The 19,777-nt window shown below is 37.8% G+C and overlaps 1 protein-coding gene across 11 annotated transcripts in view; it reads left to right on the top strand.

The window, feature by feature from the left end:
* Positions 1 to 19,777, top strand: part of PAM (peptidylglycine alpha-amidating monooxygenase) — a 129,190-nt gene that overhangs the window by 18,134 nt on the left and 91,279 nt on the right. Inside the window, exons 2-4 of one of the 11 annotated variants that reach the window (XM_046905591.1) lie at positions 3,812 to 10,176; positions 10,920 to 11,101; positions 19,378 to 19,453. The exons of 7 other annotated variants lie outside the window; for them this stretch is intronic. The gene's annotated coding sequence lies outside the window, so the exon portion shown is untranslated. The remainder of the gene's footprint in view (positions 1 to 3,811; positions 10,177 to 10,919; positions 11,102 to 19,377; positions 19,454 to 19,777) is intronic. 3 more of the 11 variants (XM_040656377.2, XM_046905592.1, XM_040656379.2) reach the window with 3 other exon arrangements.

Raw genomic sequence — 19,777 nt, 5'->3', positions numbered from 1 at the left:
CCCTGCTCCATCGGCTAGATCATAAATGAAGATGCTAACCAGAACTGACCTGGTATGTACCGCTGGGGTACACTGCTAGTTAGTGGCCTTCAGTTAGACATTGTGTCTTTCATAAACACTCTGTGAGCCTGTCTATTCAGATAGTTTTCAATGTACCTCTCTTGTCTGCTTGTCCTGCCTATGAATCAACAGCTTATCTATGACAACTGTACTAGAGGCAGTTTCAGAAGGCTTACTGAAGTAAGGCAAGGTATGCAATATCTCTCCCCTTGTCTAGCATGTCAGTCATTTCATTGTGGGAGCCTGTGAAGCTGATAATTTCTTCTTGGTGAATCCATGCTGACTCGTCATAATTTTGCCCAGAAATTGTTTCCAGAATTAGCTGCCTCACCATATTCCCAGGGTTTGAGGTGAGAATAACCAGCTTTTAGTTCCCTAGGCCTTCTCTTCTACTCTTTTTGAAGGTGGGGATGCTATTTGCTTTTCCTCTGTGCTTTTCCCAGTCACCTAGTGGTATCTATCAGCTCCTTCAGCACTCCTGCATTCCATCAGGGCTCATTGACTTCAGTTTACTTAAGCATTCCCTGACCCAGTAGTCTACCATCTTAATTGCTTTTGACTTTCTACACCAGTCCATGCCTGGAATGTAGTTATGTTTAATATGACGTTTCCTCACATCTTCCTAATGCAGAAGGAGACCAAGAGTTTGGCTCAAATAAGATTTACTTCTCTGTAGGCATAAAGAATTTCATGCTGTAATTGGGTGGGTTTTATTTTGGTGGTGGTGACCTCTGCTTTAGTGGTATCATTCCTGCTATGGGTTAGCATTCTTCTAGTATGTGAGAGTGGAGATGTGGTCAGCTGTCTGTCTTGGAGCACTCTCTTCTGCCTGTCAGTGTTGATTTGACAACAGAAGAATATGCTTTTAAAGAAATGTGATATTTAGGCCAGGGCACACATCCCAGGCAGGTGGTTGGGCAGTTATTTTGAGCCCAGCAGCTCTTGTCAATCCCATTTTTTTTTTGTAGAAAATGGACTTAGATCTTGGCAACCCTTCCTTTTCAAACTTAAATGTTGTTAATTCATGCTCAAAGAATGCTCCTTGAACCCAATAAAGCAAATATTACTACGGTTTGTATTTTTGTCCTTTATTTAACATAGCTTCTGGAAAAGGGAGGGTAAGAGATTTTGTAATGTAGCAAACTATTTCTCATCTTGAAACAATTCTAGCATCTTGCATATGTGATTCTCTAAGGCCATTTCACTTCCTATACGTAATCTTTGTTTTTTCTTTTTCTTGGACTTTGGATCTGTTACAGATATCTCAAAGCTTACGTATATGCAGTTCTAATTTTCCGTGAATTATACTCTGAGTTGTCTCATTTTTACAAATAAGGAAGAGGGAAAATGAGATTGTTTCATCTTGTCACACAGCATCAGATAAGGTTAAACCTGGGATATCCAACTTTGCAGTTGTCATTTTTGACTCATTTGCAAGCCATAACTTCAGCAGTGGAGGTTGTCATATTCATGAATTTTAAAAAGTAGCTTATTTTTTGGTAGTATAATGAACAGCTATGTTCATTGTGTTTGTATATGTTACAGTTTCATAGCTGTACAGTTGCATAAAACACAGAGCAGTTATTTTGCACCGAGGACAGGGGAAATATGATCTACCTGGTAGGTGCATTCTGGTCTTTGACACGTATCTTTCATTTGTATCAAATTCTAAGTTGGTTTGTATTCAGTGAGTTCTTAGGAGCTATGTCAAATTTTGCTTTCTTTAGCATCTTTATTGCTAAAATCTTAATGTGTATCTGTGTGGTATTTCCTGAGGTTCATTTTGCGAACTTAGTGTAGCATGTGCATAGGAAGCGTACCTTTATATTTTTGGGCCTCCTTTAAGAAGGTATGTGTTGTCATAGGAGCATTAGGTCCAGAGAATAAACTCTGAAACTTTCTGAGGATGAGGATTTGGGTGTTGGTGTTCTTTTCATTGTTAGGAGATAACAACTGAAATGAGAGTGTTCAGCAGTGTCACTACATGATGCTGCCTTACACAGTAGTACTCTTCCCTGAAACCAAACCAAAATATGATTTACTAGAGTAGATATGCTGGTTGATGTTGTGTGTTAAGTTAGCTGCTGCAGTAGCTGATTGTTTTATGTTCCAAGCAGTCTGATTTGCAACAGTTAAAGAGCGATGACATCATCTGTATTGTTTATAGTTTTGTTAGAGCCATTTGCTATTTTTTGGTGACATTCAACTATAAAATACCCTCCTGTAACAGTAAGTTTATTTAAGTTGGTATTACAGACAAGAATTGCATGCGTAACTAGCAGAAATGGATTTAGATTCATAGCTAAGCGGGTGTTGTTAATTTTCAAAGGAGAGCTAAGAAATCAGAGGGATCTTGCCATATCTACATGTGGGCAGTAAGTAAAAAGGTGCTTTGCTTAAAGGTGTGTAAAAGTTTGTCTTCTTTATGCCTACATAGGTATAGTATGTGTAGGGCAACTAAACAAATGAGTAATAACGTGTGACATGTTTTCTTAAGTTTTTCTTCTTAATGTGTGAACCCTTCTTGTGGAGAATGTTAGTTGTGTATACTGTTCTTGTGACGGTTTTGCATGGATTGCTGTAATCTGGTGCTTTTATTTTGCTATTCATGGTACAAATTTTAAATTGACTAGTTCAAGTTTGTCTGTTGTCTTGTGATAATGTTGACTATTACAAGTCATCTGTAAGGGAAAATAAACCTTTCGACATAATCTGTGTTTGCTCACCTGCAGGGCCTATGTGGAAAAACAAATGACAGTGTGAGGTGATGATTTCACTGTCAAGTTTCCACTGAGCTAATTTAGGGAGTGCCACCTTGCTTGCCAAATGTTCTGTAAGGCATTCTCTTGTCCTAAGTAAATATTAACGTTTCCTTGATCAGGATTTATATTTCTGTCTAAAAGCTGGACAGGACAAAGTGGGCATCACAGATGCTGTGCACTCATACTGTAGAGTATCCAGTACTGAAATTCACAAGTTCCAAAGTACTGTGACAAAGTAAATTGCTTTAACACAAAAACAAAAGATTATTAATCTACTGAACATGTCTCTTTCTCAGACTTTTCTTGGTTACAGGAAAATAATTGCAATTACAATTTCAAGTTTTCTTGTGCTTTCCTTTCAGCTGAGATTTGCTTATCTGGAAAATTTAACCCACTTGGTTCAGAACAACATCTCATATTTGTCCAACAGTCTTAGTGTTTGAGTCTGGGAATATCCATGGCATAAAAGTAACTCTTGTGCTACAAGCAGTTCATACCCTCACCTAATTTTCTGTAGTAAAAGTTGAAGGCTTCTTTAACATGTAGTGAAAAGGGCAGGATCATTCTTGGAGAGAAAAAATTCTGACTGAAGAAAACAAAGTATGCACAAAGCATGAGACCTGTATGAGATTTAGAAATGACATAAAGCTATTATGTCTCTTGACGTAGAAGAGCGAAAATCTTGTGGACAATGGTGGAGTGGATTAAGGAATAGATATTTGGTTCTTTGTAGTGTTTAGCTGGTTTTCAGTGTGCTTTAATCAGCTCTCACGCTAGCAAAGCAGTGAAGAAATAGCATTTAGTGGCAGAAGGATAACCTTAATTTAGGGATAAGCAGGAATTTTTTGCTATGTGTGGATGAAAAGGTTTGCTGTCATTCCCATAGGCAGGACTGCAGAAGCTATCTTATAATTAAATGTGCACACATGACACAAAGGGAGTGGAAGGAGGTTAATATGCCTTTCTTTTTCTATATCTGCGAGGAGCAGTTGGACAGAACAACACCAGGGTGTTCTTAGATGATGGAAAAATGTGATTTGTTTTGAAATTCTTGTCTGAAATGGAGAAATCTAAGAGAAACAGTGGAACTAGTGATGGTAAGTGCCTCATTATTCACTCTCAAGGTGTAGTGAACTGCTCCATGGTCAGAAATAAAAGTAGTTACTTGTGTGTGTTGATGTTCTCACATCTCTGATACACTTCTTCAAAGGGAAGTTTTGTTTTGTGCAGGAATACTGCTTGTATGTTTCAGAGATCAATGTTTACAAGTATTAATTGGGTGTGGGTATTACAGTACAGTGTTTTAGATTTAGATGTTAATCTTCTGAGCTATGCTTGAGCTGTAGAAAAGATCTACTGAGCATATTTCTTATTACAACTTTTCAAATATAGGTATATTCATACAAGTGCCTGGGTGCCTAACTATTTTAGAATCGTGTAGTTCTGTCTCTTTCTGATTTTTTTTTTCACTTTTTTAGCTAACCCATGGCTATTGTATAAGGCAAACTTGCCCAGGCATGAGACAGTCTGTTCAGAGCCCTAATTAAAGGGGTTCACAGATGGAGAAAAATAGAACATGCTTCAGGTGCTTTGAGAACAGTTAGTTTTGCTTCCTTTTTTCTCTCTCCTTTTTTCCCTTTTTTTTTTTCTTTCTCTCCATGGTATACTGTGAGCCTGACTCTTATTTTTGAGTATTGTCTATCTGGTAGTGGCCGCCTTGAAGAGATGGGCAGTGGTGGCAGTGGTCATTCCAGAAGCTGTGGTTGGTTCTTTGCACCATTGCAATATCAGCAAAAGATGTATGTTGTGCAGGGATGTTGGTTGTGTGGAGGAGAATAAAGCAACATCCAGGTACCATCTGTAAAGAGAGAACTATAGCAACATTGTGCTACTAAGCTGCTTCTGTGGAAGCCTTCCAGGAAGCCTTCTAGGGACCCCTGGTAAGTGGGGTTGGGGTCAAATAAGAACAGGATTTGTGCAGCTTTCATAATAGAGCCAGATGAAGTATTTGAAACGTTTTGATTGGCTTGAAGTGGCTGCATGAGTTAATTACCCGCGTATGCTTCATGATGTTGCCAGGTTCAGGAGTCTGTTCAATGGAGTAAGGAGCTCCTGCTTGAGGTTTCTTGCCTCTTTTTTTACTGCTAGTGTTGGTGTTGATAAGAATTGCTGTTAATCACTGTAGAAGAGTAGAGAAACTTTTCAGCTGGAAAAAAGCATATTGAGGAGATTGACTACATATGAAGTAAGCGTAGTAATCTCCTAACTCAAAATGTTTTCTAATTTGAATTTTCTATGCGTAATCTTTTATATTCCATCATACTAACAGTATTTTTTTTTGTATGTTACAAACTTATCATTTCCTGTTCTGATATATAATCTTCTGATACTTTCAGCCATATTCACGCTGTTCCCAAGTATTGATGTAGTAAATATTCAGTGTGTTATAGGCTGGTGCCTCAAAAAGCTTGTCCTGTACCTAGCTGTTCAGCAGATACTGAATTAAATGGCTTATGCACAGCTTCCATGGATGGATATAACCATTGCTGAAAATGGTTTGGATCATCTTGTGTGCATGTTCTGGATCTCTTTCACAGAGATGGGTGAAAGAATGGCTGGTGAGAAAGATGGATATACAGTGCTTGGAAGGCCTTTATAAAGAACAGAACTTAAGAATATGGTGTCATGATTGCTAAAGAATGCAAACTTATCTGTTTTCTTTTTTTCCTACTCTTTCTATTGCTGTTGAAATTAGATTGTGGATGATTATGGAGCATTACAAGCTTAAGAATATGAAGAAATGATTGCATGAATCTGCAAAAATGAAATTAAGATTGCTGTTGTATACACCAACCTTAATTTTCCAATACTTGACTTTTTAATCTAAAGAAGGAATTTGTGTGCTGTTCTCTCATTACAATTTGCAATCTCATTCTAGCATATGCCAGTACCCTAACCTTGTGCCTGTCTAGTCATAGCTGAAAGTACTGTGATTGCTTATTCTTTTTCTTCTTGGAACTCACGCTTATTTAGCTTAAATCAAACTCTAAGAAGTATGCAAATGATCTGTTGGAATTTTGTCCTCTTTTTCTTTTTTCCTTTTTTTTTTTCCCTTTCTCATTGTCACTTGTACTTTCACCTGAATTGGTAGGGATTTTGTGAAGGTTTCAGAACATTGCGTAGACAGACCTTCATGGCTGATTGTATCAAGTTCCTAAACCAACTTAGACTACTTTCCAAGGAATCATAAAATCATGGAATATCCTGAACTGTAAAAGACCCACAAGTATCGCCAAGTCCAACCCTGGCTTCACACAGGACCACCCAGAATCCAAACCCTTTCATGGAGTCATATCATAAAATGGCCGGGGTTGAAAAGGCCTGGATTGAAAAGGACAACAATTATCATTCGTTTTCAACCACCCTGCTATACACAGAGTTGTCAACCACCAGACCGGGCTGCCCAGAGCCACTCTTTTTGTGAGAGCGGTGTCCATACACTCCCTGAACTCCAGCAGCGTGGGGCCATGCCCACTGCCCTCTGGTGCAGCCCCTTTCCCTGACCCCCAGCTGCCCCTCCCCTGCCACAGCTCCATGCCATTCCCTCCAGCCCTGCTGCTGTCACCAGAGATACCTAAGAGATGACTTCCGTTATGGGTTCTGCAAATATGTATAAAATGTTCCTTTTCTCTAAAGAACGATCTACTGTCTATTCTTACTTTGTTTATAAATCAGTGAAGTGAACTAGCTTGAGAACTTGAGGAAAGAGATTTTAGAATTTGCCCAGCAAAATACATCCATGGGAGATTTTTAACTGAGGAAACAAAGACAGTGCCTTTGTTAATAAATCAAGACATGCAGGTGATGGTTTTATTGGAATTATTTACTTTTACGTCCTCTGGGAGTATGGATTTCATTTGTTAGTCATTGCAGATACTGTTCTTCCTCTTCTCAAAACTGAAAGAAGTCTGTGGTAAAAGCATTGTAGATGAATGTTGCTTTAAAGCCTGTGTGTCACTTGGCAGTTGAAGATTATGGAGGTTTTCATTTTCATCCTTTGTAACTACATTTTCAACTTTGCTATCAGGAGATTAACGCTTCAATTCTAGAGCAAGCTTTTATGTTTGGGTGCAGCCTGATCTGCTTTTTTTCCTTCTCATTTTATTCACTTGAATCATAGAGTCATAAAATCGCTCAGGTTGGAAAAGACCTCAAAGATCATCGAGTCCAATGGTGACCTAACTGTACTACCCTAACTAACAACCCTCCACTAAATCATGTCCCTGAGCACCACATCCAGATGGTTTTTTTAAGCACATCCAGGGGTGGTCACTCAACCACCTCCCTGGGGAGCCTATTCCAGTGCTTAACAACCCTTTCAGTAAAGAAGTGTTTCCTGATATCCAACCTAAACCTCCCCTGGCGCATCTTGAGACCATTTCCCCTCATCCTGTCACCTGTCAGCAGTGAGAAGAGACCAACCCCGCTCTCGCTGTAAGCACCTTTCAGATATTGGAAGAGAGCAATAAGGTCTCCCCTCAGCTGTCTCTTCCCCAGACTAAACAGCTCCAGTTCCTTTAGTCTCTCCTCATAGGGCATATTTTCCAAACCCTTCACCAGCCTTGTTGCCCTGCTTTGGACCTGCTCCTGCACCTCAGTGTCCTTTCTGTACTGGGGTACCCAAAACTGAATGCAGTACTCGAGGTGAGGCCTCACTGGTGCCAAGTATGGGGGAGTATGAGTTAAAAATGGCATGCACCTTTCACACCCTGGCTTTAGAAGGAGTTTCACTTACCAGTTGCTGTGGCCCTTTTGGCATTTGGGTACTCTCACAAGCACTGAGTAGCTTGTTACGTCAGTCTCTGAAGGGGCAGAGAGTCTGTGGATCTCTGCTTCTGTTTTGAGCTGCTGTTTGTCTGCATCTGCTCGTCTGCTAAGATGATTGACATTCACATCCCAATACCATCTCAACAGAGAATTAAAAATAACTAGTTGTGGCTCTCTTCATGGTTGCAGTTAGAGTGAATTTACTTGAGAAGTGTGTATAGAACTTTGATAATTCTCCAACTCTTTTTTATTTCTGTTCTACACATTTTCTTTTTTCCTGATATATACATAGCATTACATGCATAAAGCAACAGGGACTGTGATGGAGAGCAATACATTTCTTCATACCTTAGCTCAGTAGTTTAAAAACCAGGCATGCATGCAGAAAGCTTGCTATGATGGTTAGTCTCTATGTATTGTAAGTAGTCCCTGCATTGTGTTTGAAAAAAGGGCACCACTTAAAAAATAATAATAATAAAAAAAAATGCCATGTTGAGTGACAGCTAAGTCTGTAAATTTTTGGAATATAAGGGCTGGAATTCTTAATCTGCCACATCATGATTAGAGTTTTCAACCTTCCTGTGGAAGGATTTGATTAATGTTAGAATTGAAACTGTGACATACATTAAACAACAGCAGCTTTTCTTGACATCTCAAATCAGGGAGAATCTTAACCAGTAAAGCATGTCTATGATCTCTGCATATTGGTGCAAAGCTGACAGCAGCCTCTTGAATAGGAGGCAATTCTGATTTCTGTAAAAAGAAGTAAATATTTCTGCATAGGCAAACTGCAATCTGGCAGAACCTTGCACATTTTAATCAGCACCTTGAGCTCAGTACTGGATAGTAGTGGTGTGGGTGGGGGCCAGATTGCTAGCCATACGCTTCAGCATGGTGTGCTGTGTTGTCTTCCCAGGTGTGGAGTAAGTATGCCCAGTATATACCCAGCCATCTCAGCTGCGGTATTAAAGAACTTGTATAATGAGTCATCCTATGAACCCTAGGCTTTAGATTAAAAAAAAAAAAAAAAAAAACTAATGAAAGTGCGCAGAATTTCATTTATGCATTGGAAATTACTCTTTTTTAATATCTAATGCTTGTGGGAAAGGGGAGGTGAGGACTAGGTTGAAACAGAAGCTATTAAAGATTTCTCAATTGTTGCAATTTTTAAGGAAAGAAGTGAAATGAATTTTAAGAGTCTGACTCACTGTTTTGAGCAACAGACAAAAACGTCTGATTTTGTCTTTTTTGGGTAGCTACCATATTCAGTCAAAAATTCTTAATTGATCATAGTACTCAGGAAGAAGATTAGCCTGGGAGATGACTAGGAGTGAGAAGCTGAGTTTGTATAGAAATAAAAACTGGAGTGTCTTCATGGATCTGTAATTCGTCTGTTAGTGTCTAATGAAGCCTGATTCCACAGTAGTACTACGATAGTTAAGTCAAACGTACAAACTGTGATTAATTCACACCACACCACCCCCCTAGCCAACCTGACACTGTTCCACATGCCCTTAAGAAACAAAAAACAAAACTCAAACTAGTTGGAATTAAAACCTAAAACCAACGTGAGTGGGAGTTCTCCCCCATCTAAGGCTTGCATTTTGGCTTTATGTAATTCTGATCGAGTTGTTATTCATGTAGTTACTTTTTAGTTTCTAAAATTGGAATAAACCCCAGCTGAGCTATTTGCATGCAAAATGAAGAGAAAGTACTGCAGTTTTCTTGAAAGTTTAGCCAAAACTTCATGCTCAGCTCTCTCTTGGCTGTATCATCTCACAGCTGCTGATATTTACATGAGCTTTTTCCTTCCTAAGTTGTGCGCTGACATAGCCGTTGAAATTGAGAGACATTAAGATGAACATGTGACAGCCTTAAAATTTTAGAGCACGTCAGTTTATATTGTACCTGAGCCTTAGTATTAGGATTCTAGGTTTTGTTCTGATCGATCTGTCGACCCTCAGTTAGAGAAGGGCATCTGATACTTAAAGCTGTGCCATTACTTTGTGAAGCAAACATCTCAGTGCAATGATATCAACGTGTGCAAATAGAGAAAACAAAACACAAATGCTTATGAAATTGCTACCTGACAGTATTATTTCTTGACCTGTGACTTCTGGCAAAGCTTGCAGATGTCAGAAAATGTCAGTAATGGATTCAGGCTGTGACACTTGTCACTTAAAAAGTCACATCACAATTAATAGATTCAGGATTCGCTGGGCTTTTTCCTACATGGTGTCACACGCGTTGCATCTGTGACAGCCTTCATTTCCTACTTAGCAAATCGAAGCCTGGTAGCAAGAGCCTCAGGAAGTTGTTAAAGCAATTAAAGGCTTCTCTCTCACAGCACATTGCATGGTTACCATAGTATCCTCTGCCTCCAAGTCTTTACTGATGATGTCAGTATGCATACAGGGGCTATTCAGAGCATCTACATGAAGATGATTCAGCCTTTGCTAAAGATTGTAAGCGTCCCTCCACATGTTCTATTGTCTGGTAGCATTTTAGAAATTCATGAGGCTGGAAGGTAAGTGGCTTTTTCTCCATATACGTTTTCTAATATCTTTACACTGTGAGGCACTGCCTTTTTGTCCTCTGTTCCACAGTCCACAAAATACACAGTGTGTTTTATTTGAACTAATTGCACAGACTACATACATTAAACTTGGCAAAGTTCACCTAATCTTCACCAAAAAGAAAAAATGCAAACTAAAAAAATCTTTAATGAAAAACTGCTTTACTAAGTAATTGGAGTGTTTTTTGGTATGTGTTTTTTGTTTTTTAACGAACTGAAATTCCTTGAGCCCTCATTTTTAATCATCAAAAGAGAACACAAAATATGTGATGTTAACATCATTGAAGAGAAACAAGTTCAGGCTTTTACTAGGAAAAAAGAAAGCAACAATAAAAAAGGGGGGAGGGTGGAGAGAAGAAAGAACAAAAAAAAAAAAGGGGGAGAATAGGGCCATGTGAATAAAAGGATAATTATACGGGGTAAGTGTGGTTAAACATAGCCTACATGCAGTTCTGCTTATGTAAAGTGTTCTTACTGAAATTCACAGTCACCCTTCAGCAAAGCGGAGGTTCTGGCTTTTATCCTGAATAGTGGAAAAATGTAATGAAACACTGGAAGAAACTGGTGTGGAAAGACTCAGAGGACTCTTGCACATTTTGGCCTTTCAAGCTAAGTTTATTAGCAAGCCCACCATGAAAAGCCGTTAACTGTTTGGTTTCACAGTTTGATTTTATTTTATTTTTTCCTTCTGCCAGCCCACTTTTTATCACCATTATTACGCTTGACTGTTATCAGTATTTATTTAAAAAAACAACAGAAAACTAAATCCAAACGAACAAGCAGAAATCACCAAAACCACCACTGCCTGAAGCAAAACACACACTAAAGAACAAAATACAACAAACAACACCAAAACCAGAAAACAACCCTGCAGGAGGTAAGCTGTGGAATTATAACAAACATTCTTTGTGTTTGTTTGTTTTTTTTTAATGCCTTAACTTCATCTTTGTTTTATAGTCTCGATTTTTCTACCTTGAAAATTCTGTGGGGTTTCACTCGGAAAGAAAATTTGTGTTTAATACTTGGAATTAAAATAGTTTTAGTACTGGGACAGGGTCAGGGATAAATTATTGCTGCAAAAGAAAACAAATTTGTAAAAAGTTGTTTTGGTGTAGCAGCAAAATGTATGTTAATGCAAATTAAAAGAGTGTTTTTTGTACAAGCCACCAGTTTACTTTTTTTTTCTTTCTCTTGACAGCTTGCAAATATTTTTTTCTTTACCTGTTTTGTTTTATGTGTTCTGACCACGGTGTCTCTTGCTTTGTTTAGACAGTGAATTGTCTGGGAATGGCATCCTGTAGGGATATTTCTTAAGTGAAGTACTTAGTATGCTGTGCCTATTAAATAAGGCACTTAGGCAGTCTAATGCTATGTCCAAGATCGGGTCTGGAAGCACTATTAATCATGGTAGATGAGATACATTAGAAGAGTTAGACTGTCTGGTGACAATAACGTTTCTTTTCTTGGATTTTTTTTTTTTTCTCAGTCCAAATAGCGTAAGGATTTTTTCCTTTCTAATGTAAGAATGCTTCTGCTGTTTTTCCTCTACTACTGCATCGTTACTGGATTTTAATATAAAGAGCACTGCTTTATTTGAATTTTCACATTTGATTATTCATTTTGTATTGATTACAGTGCATTACATTATTTAATGAATTTAGGTGTTCTGTTTTTTTTTATTTTTATTTTTTGCTTTAATCTGGAAGGTTAGCCAGCATGTAAGGAGAGAAAAATGAGTGGGAATGGAATATTGAACTTAATTGGAATTAAATGTATTTAAATTACATTTATTTATACATTATAAATTTATACATTAAATATAAATGTATTATAAATATAAATGTATATACAAATATATACATTAAATTTAAATGTATTACAATTAAATGGAATTAATTGTATTTAACTATTTTAGTCATTTTGAACTTGTTTTGCAACTTTCTGCAAAAATATAGTGACGTTTCCATAGCTTTAATATATAGTTAAATGTAAAAAATATTTATGTGTTTGAGCACATGAAAAATGCATTCATAGTTTCCCTGCTGAAAGTGATGGAAAAGGAACTGATGATGAGGTGTTTGTAGTTGTTTGTTTTCCAATTGAATTCCATTTGAGCTGTTCCATATTATAGAAATATGGACACATATTTCAAGTTGCATATATTTGCTGTCTCATGCAGCTTCTCATGAAGTTAAGGTTAGTGACCATTTTAAATGTAAACAAGAGCACGATTGGGAATATAAAAAAGCCATTGGGAATGCTGTTTTTCAGACAGAAACTGTTCAGAAGATGTGAAGGTTTCTATCACTGGTGGAATAAAAGCATATCTGGAGTATATCTGAGCATATGAGTGCACTAGACTGCGTGTGCATTCTTTTGTTTGTATAAACTATTTTTATTAAACAGCTTTCAGTGTATTTTTTGACCTTTTCTTCAGTGGGTCTAAATGAATCTATATGTAAGTAGGTGATTAATTTAGCATAGATCGTTGTAATTGTTTTACCTTAAAAATGATGATGATACTGATTTCGTCACAGAAGATGTAATCTGCGTGGCTTTCTTGAGTAAGCACTTCAAATCTAAGAAAAGAAATAAAAACAAGTTTATTTACGAACATAAATACTTTCTGTTTATGGAAGTCAAGTTGCATTCTAACATGGAGTACCTGCTGAGTTGGAATGTAGAAGGAACTTCCTTCAGACGCAGTTGTGGTTGGAAATAAAAAATTCTGGGAGATTGTTGAAGTGAGAGTATCTTCCTAAGGTCATGCCAGTGAGTTCTAAATTGAGTTTATAATTTTACCCTATGTAACCTAAATACCGGTAATCACTCTTGTGTTATACATAACTTTTTGAATGAAATCATTAGTTTCAAATGTGACTTTCTGTAGTATGGGCCAGCGACAGTGATGTAATCATTTTTATAATCTTCAGAACTATATTTCTTGTCCCAAAATATGTAATTGTATTAATTACCTTTTGTACCACTGTCTTTTCTCTTCAACATATGCATTTGTTTTTAACTACAGTCCCAATTAAAAGCAAAATGCTTTTAGAGGTGTCTTAAAGGAGTTAAAATAGCAGTTAGCTATTGATTGTTGCATTTTAGATTTGCTTTTAAACTGCTTAAATTGTTACTACCTTCTGGATGCAAACCGTGTTATACGTGATTGTCACTGAAATGAGGCAATTTAAGGAAAAAAATAAAAGTTCCAGGGGAAAAATTTGAGAAAAGAATGAATTTCTCTGCCCACTGTAAATTATTTAATGTTGCTTTTGAGGAACTGTTGTAAGAAATTATTTTCTCTGGCAGATTAAACACAACTGTCCCAAATGTAATGCAAGGGAGATGTCATTCTCCAGTGCACAGTTGTTTCTCCAACGTCTATTTCTGTCTCAGGCTGTAAACAGTAATTTAGGGCTAGGGGCTTCTTTGTTCCTTGCTTTGTGCCTTCACTTTTCCTTCCTTTTCTTGAGCTCTGGGCTTCATGTACGCATTTCACTGGCAAATAATTCTTAATCTAAACAAGACTTCTCTTTGTTCTTCCACTGTACTCCTGTTAGGTCGTTCACAGGGGTTCATGTTTGAGTGGACTGTGATTGTATTGTGAAATTACTTGGGATCCTCTTTTAGAGTGGCATCATTAATCATTGGCTTGTTTTCTCCCTTCTTTGTAGAAAATAGGCAAGATGAAGTGGTGGCTAGGGGAAGGGATATATACTTAATAAAAATAAAAATAAAAAAGGCAAAGCCACAACTTTTCTCAGGTCTTTAAGCTATGTAATCATGAATTCTGTTGTAGCTAAGATGGTAGAAGTCAGATCAGTGAACGTGCAGAGCATAGGACCTGAGCACTGACCTGTTTCTGTGAAACTGTTGTGGTAGGGATTTGTGGCTTTTGAAATCTCTGTGTTCAAGGCAGTTGTTAAGTCGAAGAGCCTTTAGCTGGTACAGGTGGTCATAGTTAATTGATTTAATTGGTTTGAGTAGAAAGTTTTTTGATTGCTTTTTCCTAAAACTTAAGAGAGCTACTCTTCAGGTGAAAGTGAAATTTTTTGACCTTGTTTGAACAAAAGAACTTATTTTAAGATTTGGCAGTAAGAATGTGCTGTTTTAAATGATGACAAAAGAAAAAAAAGTCTTTCAAGCAAGGGCAGCATGGAAGACTGCTGCCAGCAGTATTAACTCCAATATTAATCTCATCTGCCTGACAAAAGTCCATTAGGTTATATGATAAAGCTAGTCTGCAGAGCAGTGAGGGAGCAGAGAGGCAATGGCAGGAGAGACCCAAGCAGCAGCTAGCCCTGGCTGTGCCCAGGCCACTTCAGAAGCCATCAGATGGCAGTCTCCAAAGTGCCAGATGAGCACAAGGGCAGGAGAAGATGTCAGGATCACCCTGTAGTGAGGACTGGGAAGAAGGACATGCCCAATCTGGGGCCCCTCCTAGGACTGTTAACTCAGTGCCCAGCTGTGAAAGCCAGTGGGTTAAGTAAGTGCCTTTCAGAATGCAGGGAGACTGCCGGGGAGTAATGGGACACTGGATGCCATGGAGGTGCATTTTGTGGTTGTGTGAGACTGCTTATGGGATTGGTAGGGGCAGAATCAGAGGTGTGAAATGAGGTGGAATCTGGTGCTCTGAGGAGGAGTATAAGTGGGGAAAATGGGGTGGAATGTGGTGCTCTAAGGATGAGTGTAAGTGGGGAAAAAATTGAGAGACCGTGGGTTAAAAGGGCTGGCTGTGTGTAGGTGGCAGCCAAGTTTGTACCCTGATTGGGTACTCCTTATGTGTGGTACCCTGCCATCTTCTCACCTTCCCTTCCAGTCTGTTACCTGGTGAGGGCTCTGATCAGCAGGCACAAGCCCGGGGCTGTGCTGCCCCAGGGCCTGACCACAGTGCCTGTGAAGGGCCACACCACAGCAGGTGGATTCAAGAGCTGAAGACACAGAGCTTTTAAGATGTTTTCCTTATTTTTGTCTTCAAAGAATGCAGCATCTGCTTCCCCCCCCACCCATAAATTAATCATAATGAAGGAAACATGTAGTCTTTGGGAATCAGTCTGTGATATTTCCTCAACTGCCTTCTGTCTCATAAGACCTTATTTGTACATGTATGTGAGGAACATGGAGATGAAAGATTTGCAGCTTGCATACTCACAAAAATGAGACACATTGTGTCCTCTTCCGGCTAAGTCCTGTTTGCAAGCAGGATGTGTGTAGTGTTTTAGTCTTATCAAAATAAATTTCTTAGAGATAAATGCATGTGATTTAAGAAGATTGGACCCTGTAGTCAGGAAGACTACAAAAGTAGAAAATTCCATATGCATCTCATGTGTGTCTTGTATTATTCCAAAAATCTCCATGAAAACTGTGCTCTTGAGATGTAGTATTTTCCCTCTGTAGCCCTATGAAAATGAGGAATGACTTGAGTAATTTTCTTAACTTTGTATTTTAAGTTAAATTCCTTTCTTTAGCCTGAAACCATGCATGCATTTATGTCTTCATGAGTATAACAAAATGATGATAAAAGAAGTGGTAGTTTGAACTTCTTTTAAATGGATTCCAGAAGTGTTGGGGTCTTTATGCATACTTCTAGTATATACTGACTGTTAATCTGTTTTCATTCCACTGGTGTGTTTATCTCCAAAATTACATACTCGTGTTCTAAAACTGTACCTTTTGGTGTTGGGATTATTATCATGTACTCTAAATATGATAACTTTGCAGTGGTGAGTAATTAATGTGATCATTCTTTGAAATATTAAGATGAATATAGAACAACTGTAATAGCATACTGAGGAAACTGTTGTAGCGTTCTTTGGAACATGCACTATCCTGAGTGCGTTGGATCTACGCTGTTGTAACTACAGCACCTAATTTTGGAGGACTTCTTCAAAAAGTGAAAGAATCATTTGACCCTGTTTAGCCTGTTCTATATGAAGGGGAAGTAGGAGTTCAGTGTTTCTTGTAGGGTTTCATTTTGGATGTCCATGGGGTTTGTTTGTTATGATTTACCAGCCAAGTTTACCTTCCCAAGTTGCCTTACTGATGGTTTTGTGATCTGAATGGGAGTTAGAGATGAAGCTACACAATTGTTCTGCTTTTTCGCTCCAATTCCTTTGGTTATTACCTCAGAACATAAGTAGTGCTGTACTCATAGCAAAAACGTTAATTTATCATTCAATTAGGTACCTCTGTTTCTGTAGTAGCATCGTGTATTACCTCAAAGAGGTTGAAGGTGAGCTTTATGTTCTTTTTCTTTTATAAATCACTACCATTTTTTTCAATGCATTAAAATTTATATCAGAGAAAGGAGATTTCCGTTGGGGGTGCTGTAAGCACCATGCTTGCAAATAAATTATATTCACTTTAGTGAAAGCTGCATAGTTTAAACTGAGAATGAATTTGATACGCGTTTCTCAGAGCGCAAATCTGTAAGTGATTTACAGTGGAAAAGTGTGGGAATCAGAAGGGTACTGTAATTCCAAAACCTCCTAGATTTCTGTAGAGATGAAGCAGTTGTATATCTCTGCAAGATACCAGTGTCTCTCTTCCTTAATTATTGAGCAAGTACAGTAGTTTATCAGTCTGGTTTATCTTTTTTACATTACAGTATGTAGGGAGTCTTTTACCCTTTGTCCTTATGGACACCTGAAAGAAGCTTGAGTGCAGTGTTGAAAGTTAAGTCAATCATTCTCTTTAATCATTCTCTGTGTAGCTTCAGCTACGCAGAAATAATGCTGTAAGGATAGTGTAGGAGAGCAATCAGATTTCTGTTATCGTCACTATATTACTTCCAGTTACTTTTATTTTAGTTACTTTTTTAATTAAAAATTGAACATAACTGAAGGCTTTGGAGGCTTTTGCTTTATTGGTAAGGCATCTGTGAAAACGGTTCTAGTTTGTTCTGCAGCGCTGGACGGAATAAATTTTCCATAGGGAAGTGACACATAATTTTGGAGGGCAGGAAAGGATCATGCCACCTTAATGAGAAAAGTAGTGGAGAGCTTCAGTATGGTGGTGACTCGGTGTTTAAATAGAACTTTATGCTAAGAGAAGGAATGCTATGATATGGAGTTTCCTTGAGGTTTCCCTAGAGTATCCTAACCTAGTACTTGCATGGTGCTCAGTTTAGTTGTAAGCCATTCCTTCCTTTGCTGTTTGGGAACAGGTATGCGCTATGCCTTTCCTGAGAGCAGTGGTGACAAAGTAACTTCTGAATGCCAGTTCTCCCCTGGCTGGCAGCTTGCTGCTTCAGTCCTGATGGACATGAAGGTGATCTAAAGCATGACCAGGGCAGGGCTTTTCATGAAGTTGAAATTACTGAGTAATCCTGTCAAATGAATAAATCGTGAATTCGGTTGGTTAGGAAGTTATATCGATACAGATTTTCAAAATTGCTAATAATATTTTTCTTCTTTTTATTTGGCTACCATCTAAACTGACTCACCAAGGAGGGAGAAGGCTGATTCAGATCCCTCCTCGGTCTGAAGATCATCTACCATTCTCAAACCATTCTTTTAAGAATAGCAAGAGGGAGTCCAAATTGACTAAGCGTGCCCTTGATTCTAAAACGAGGTGCAGTCAGATGGTAGACACTAATTCATGATTGCCAGAAGTCTCAGGGAGAGAATGTCTGGTTTTACATATGCTCATGTGAAAAGAAAAACATTATCCTGAGAGGTGTAAGGCCATTACATTTGTGTTGCAAATGGATTTAAACCTGCTTCTCTCCTCCTGAGAAGGCAACCATAAGCAGTTTCGTACCTTTCTTGGGGAAAGTCTCAAGTTTGATATGATAAAAACTTATTTCTTTCATCAGCTTAAAAAAACTGAAATTTTGATGCCATTCTTGGTCATGAGACCAAGCTTTCATGATCCATACTCCTTCAAGGTATTAAGAACACAATGTGCTTTTTATTTTATTTGTTATGGTAACCCAATAGTAGCAGGAGTTAGCAAATAAAAATCATGAACAATAAATATTGTTTTTGTACTCCTGTAATTAAAGTGTGATACTGTAGTGGGAAGATACATACCTGTCATTCTTAGCTTTAATATAGCTTCTAGAAGTGTACAGTCTAATTACGGCATATTCTAGCTCTGAGTTTTATTGAGGACACTGTGACTTTACAAGAATCAGTTATGATGATGGGTTATGAATAGCAGTTTGGTGCATGTGGAATTGATTTTAGTTCTTGGCTTGGTCCCAGGATGGCTTGCAGGGGACTCCTGCTTCAGATCCCACTCTCTATAGTGAATTAACTACTTCTTAATGTCACAGATGCACTAGGAATAGAATTTGGTAATGCTTGCAAATTAGTCTCCTTAGGTAGAACAGCTGCTCAGATACCTGTATGAGTACAGAAGTACCCACTGTTGTTGTGCATGCTTCATAATCTTCATCAGTGTTACTTAAGAATGATTTTGTAACTCACCAGTGTACACCTTTTTCTTAGCTTTATTCACTATTTCAGAGCTCCGTGATGTCTGTGCTTCACATTTCAAGTATGATTTAATATTATTCTTCATGTTAGGGTGAATATTGCTCTTTGTGTTACAGGTAGGTTATGTCTTTTATGTGTGTTTTTTGTCACGTCTGTGTGACATCAGACTGTGAAATGTAACTTAAAAGCTTTATGTGGATTTTAGAGAGCACTTCAAACACAAAACAGACAATAAATATAGGGTTGTTGTGTTTCCTAAACATAATATTATTTGCTGTACTTTCGTGAAAAATATAAGCCTGAAACCTGCTTTTGTATTTTGATGAATAAATGAGAGTTTAAGTGTTTTTAACATACGCTTTATTATTATTATTTTCAGGCGGCCGTGAAGTTTTGTTCATATTTCAGTATTTTAGAGTCACTCTCTGGTAACTGCACAATTGCTAGTCCTGGGTAACCTCCTTTAGTTAAGAGTTTATTTTTTGAAGTTAGAAAATCGTGGAATCACTGCAGTTACAGGAGAGGGTTTTGCTGTAGTAATTAAGACACAGATGGAGTTCATTGTTCAAATGTATTTGAGTGGCACATATTCAGTCGGTGTTACATGATGCTGAACATAGGCACCATCTGTCTTCAGCCTGCTTGAGAGCGTGGTCTTGGGAGAATTTTTTTCTGATTAACATGAGATAATTTTATTTTTACTGCTTAGCGAGGTGTCTGTCTCCTGCCCAAAGAAATCAAAAAGAAGAAGAAGAAAAAAAAGGAAACTAAATCTGCGCTGCTGGGTAAGGCTGAAAAAGTGATGATCATAGTGACATCATTGGGCAGTAAATTTTTTGAACATTTGTGTCAGTTGTTATATCTAATAAATCAGTAGTACAACAAAACCACTGTGAGAATGTTTCTGCTCTTGGGCAGTACTGTGGGCTAAACTTTTAGGAAACTGCGTGTAGTTTATTAAGTTTATTTATTTAGAAGGTTGTAAGAATTGTCTACATAGGAGAACTCTTTTAGATTTAAGGTAACTAAAATACAGACCTATGAAAAATTGATATGTTTACTTGTTATTTTTTCCCAATGGGAAATATATTTATCTTTGAACTTAACTC

This window comes from Gallus gallus, chromosome Z (assembly GCF_016699485.2).
Source record: "Gallus gallus isolate bGalGal1 chromosome Z, bGalGal1.mat.broiler.GRCg7b, whole genome shotgun sequence".
In the NCBI taxonomy this organism is placed as follows: Eukaryota; Metazoa; Chordata; class Aves; order Galliformes; family Phasianidae; genus Gallus; species Gallus gallus.
This window is presented reverse-complemented; position numbering and strand designations above follow the sequence as displayed.